The sequence below is a fragment of the Lathyrus oleraceus genome, chromosome 4 (assembly GCF_024323335.1).
Source record: "Lathyrus oleraceus cultivar Zhongwan6 chromosome 4, CAAS_Psat_ZW6_1.0, whole genome shotgun sequence".
Taxonomy (NCBI): Eukaryota; Viridiplantae; Streptophyta; class Magnoliopsida; order Fabales; family Fabaceae; genus Lathyrus; species Lathyrus oleraceus.
This window is the reverse complement of record NC_066582.1, coordinates 196,133,885-196,138,426: the sequence shown is the minus strand read 5'-3', so window position 1 is coordinate 196,138,426 and position 4,542 is coordinate 196,133,885.

Sequence of the window (4,542 nt, the reverse complement as noted above, 5' to 3'; positions counted from 1 at the left end):
CTCTTTAGGAACAGGTTCCTCCAAGACATATAACTTTTTATCATACTTGAGGATAATCCTCAGATTTCGGTGTTGTAGCGGTAAATTCATGACCATCAAGCTATGGATAAGCTTAACATCAATAAAATCAGAGGCCCCACCGCACTTTTATTTTCTCCAAAGGAAAAGGAAAGACTATGAACAAAACCCAAAGATAAGAAGTTTTCAAATCAAAACTAATAAAATGCCAGAGATTACAGGTAAGGGGATTGGTTACTCAGAGGGAAGGTGTTGGCACCGAAAGTGTCATAGGTACTCCTAGGGAGCCCTTTTTATGTGTGCATATGTGTTTGCTATAAAAGATGTTTGAGAAAAATAGAGTGTGGAGATGAGAAACGAATTCATTGATCATATTTTTGTGTTTGACAAGACCTTTGGACTTGTACCTACGTACCAACATAAAATGAGGTATAAAAACCTCGTAATTCGTGGTAACAATTTCAAAGTTGGTGAGTTGCTTTTAACAAAAGGTTAATAAGAAAGGCACAAAAGGCCCAAAAGTTTGAATGAAGTTGTTAATTCTTTTTTTTTGTATTTTTGAAATGTTAAGTCATATGATTAAGTTTATTTACAAATTTGATTTAAGAAAGAGTTTTAAAAAATTCAATGGCATAAGGGCAAAGTTTCTAATCATTAAAAAATAAAGTCTAAGTTTGAAATCACAAGCAAAGAAGTTTTTGAAAAGGGTGATGGATTTTGACTTTGGACTTTAAATCAAGAATGTCATATAGAAAACCCACTTTCCCTTTGGACTTTAAATCAAGAAATAATCAATGAGCAATCAGCAATATCTAAATATCAAGAAGATCAAGGCATCAAATAAAGATAGCCACATCCAAGCAAGCAAATCCCATAGCTAGCAGTCTTCTTTGTCTTCTCATGTACCATATGAAATATTCCTTGATCAACTCAGAATAAGGCATCAGACACAAGATCAAAATAATAATTATCACCAAGACAAAGTAGCATATGAGTTCAAATAAATCCCAAGACTTACATCAGATGAAGTCTCAGTTTACAATAACTTGGTCTTAAGATGTTGGCATTGGCCAAGTCCTTTTTGCACAAGGAATGTTGCCTTATCCTAAGTTCAAAAGTTCAGATCAAGATCAATAGCCCACCAGATATTTTTTAGGTTTTTTGTTGTTTATTAAGTGTTTTAAGGTCCTAAGACCACAAACAAAATTCAAAATGCACAAACAATATATATAATCATAAGATATGGCTAAAATAAGCAAAGTCAAAATGGCATAGACATAAACAAGTTAAATGAAATGTAAATGACAATGAATAATAAATGACTGAAAGTTAAATTTCATAAAGTAAATGACTTGAAAGTAAATCAATATTAATAAGAGTTAGTCAAATGTTAATTAAGTGTTAGTGATGTTTTTTAATTGATCAAGTCATTCTTTGAAGAATACTTAACCATCCATTCACAATTATGGATCCTTGAACCAACACATCTTCTATGGGAAGGAAAAAAGGTCAAGTTTCCACACAATTCCATGAAGGATGGGAGACTTACAATCTCACTTACTAGAATGATATGCCTTTAGGGTCAAATTTAGCTCTATGTTTAGCAGTCGTAATTAGACTTATGTAGAAGTCAAAACTATCTGAGGTCGGGCAATAAAAATGTAGGTGTTAATGCATGTTAGAGATTTGGTATAATGAACCAAACTCCTAAAACATATCACACACTAAAAGAAAAGATCAAAAGGGATGGACCTATCTCAATCATACTTGTATTGGTTCATCTGACACAAAGTCATTGATGAACCAATTAGCCTTAAGACATTAGAGATTTCATTGGTCAAATGAGGGAATGGGAAAGAATAGGGATGAAGATGAAGAGGGAAGGGAATGAGAGAAACACAAATTGGTCATGGGAGGAATTTTATCAAATTAAAATCATCCATTCATTTTGGGAGATGAAATGTACATTTCATCAATCCCCTAAATCCAATGGTTTTAATCCAACAAAAGTCAAATCAATCTTGACCGAGGCCCAAACAAATAGTCAAACATCACAAGACCATACAAATGACTCAACATAATTTTTACACAATTAATCAATTAAAAATCAAAATAAAAATGCATTAAAAGACAATTAAATTTGGTCAAAACCTAAAATCTCTTCAAAACACCAAATAAATATCCAAGAGATTTATCCTAGCTCAAACAAGGTCAAAGGACCTTAGACAAAAAATTTCATGATTTTTGAAAAGTTAGAAGTATTTTTAAACAATTAAAAATATGCATAAAAATATTTAATTCATGAAAAATATCAAAATTAATCCAAATAACAATTTTAATTCGGAATATGAAAGAGAGGAATATTTAAATATTTTTGGTGAAAGTCCCATATTTTTTGGATTAAAAATGAAATTTCTATGAATTAAATAAAATAAGTGGATTAAATGGAAATTCAGAAAATACAAAAAAACAAGGGCCATCAGATCTCCATCATTAATTGAGTTGGCAGATCTAATGGCCAAGAGCGCGCATTCCACAAACACCTTAGTCAACTGCGCCACACACTTGGTAATTAAACGGAAAGACTGAGATTAAAACATGAGATGATGATCAAATGGTTCTGGACACGCCAACATACCACCGGAGCTAGGGCTTCGGTCATCTTCTCCAGTGGACCTCACCGGACTGGTCCACCCTCAACTTAATGTAAAATGAAAAACAAGGATACTATTTCAAAGATAAAATGCTCAGGATCATGAATCTGACCTTAATTTTCTCCAATTCCAAGTATATAAAAAGATATATGGATTTGAATTTTGAGGATCATGAACTGAGTTGTTTCGATTTGACCTCAAAGCAACTCAATCTTGTTGCCTCCATTGGTAGGCATAAGCTGAAAATCAGGAAAAGTGAAGCACCGGTAGAGAGGGTCATAGAACTGAACCAACACACTCAGAAGTCCTTCAACCCCATTAGCAGATAACATAGATAAGAGCTTCCCATGACGTTGCTTGAAGTCTAAGGGATCTAATACAAAGGATGACAACTTCCTTATCTCTTTCAGATCAGGACATCTGAAACCGTACATCTTAGTGTTCCTTCCTCCATAGTCCATGGTCTGAAAATATTTGCAAATAAGACCTCAGTTCCTTGAATTTTATTTTCTGTGATGAATGTTATGATGCGCATGTATGCATGAATGCAACAATCATAAACAAGGGATCACACACAAGGCAAACACAAACAAAGGTAAAGGGATGAATCAAGTCATCATCAAGATCAATCATCCATTTTGGTGGATTATGGTTTTCACCTTATCAACACCCAAGTTCCATTGATATTGATGAGACTTAATCGGATCAACCGAGAATCAAAGGGTTTGTTGTGAGTCACGGGCATGGAGTCAGGTTAGGAACCATCCCAAAGGAGTGTACTAAGGATAGAAGCTTGTAGATCATGTTCTAAAAAGTTCCCAGAGTCTTAATCCCATTTATCGGATAGTACGGGTTAGGATGACTGACTCATCAACCCATAATATTCTCAAGAGAAACTCGTCTGAGTGTAGTATTGCGTAACAACTGTTATCAAGTCTACACCTAAACAATATCCGCACTACGTCCTAAATAGGCCAAGTTGGGTTAAATGTTCTACGGTCTTGAGCTTCTCAGACCCCAAATCAGAGAAAGTAATGCCTAACAATAAATGACTTATGTGATATTAGAAACTCCAAAAGGGTCTCCTCTGAGTAGATGGGTCTCAAGCCAACTTGTTAAGGACTACTCCACATAAGTTGAACATGACTATACCATCCTTCTATCTCAATTGCACTCAAGTTCGGGTTAGAACTTATCTTACCCCTCAGAGATCAACAAGCATAACAGACAGATTATATCACACAAAACAAACATACAAACATCAAATATACAATTATATACACATAAAAAAGTAGGGAAACCAGAGTCACCACTGCGCTTTTATTGTTTCCAAAGGAAAAGGGAAAAGTACGAACAAAACCCAAAGATAAGAAGTTTTCAAATCAAAACTAATAAAATGCCAGAGATTACAGGTAAGGGGGTTGGTTACACAGAGGGAAGGTGTTAGCACCCAAAGTGTCCTAGGTACTCCTAGGGAGCCCTTTTTATGTGTGCATATGTATTTGGTATAAAATATGTTTTAGAAAAATAGAGTGTGGAGATGAGAAAAGAATTCATTAATTATATTTTTGTGTTTGACAAGACCTTCGAACTTGTGCCTACGTACCAACATAAAATGAGGGATCAAAACCTCGTAGTTCGTGGTAACAATTTCAAAGTTGGTGATTTGCTTTTAACAAAAGGTTAATAAGAAAGGAACAAAAAGCCAAAAAGTTTGAATGAAGTTGTTAATTCTTTTTTTTTCTTTTTGAAATGTTAAGTCAATGTGATTAAGTTTATTTACATATTTGATTTAAGAAAGAGTTTTAAAAAGTTCAATGGCATAAGGCCAAAGTTTCTAATCATTAAAACAAAGTCTAAGTTTGAAATC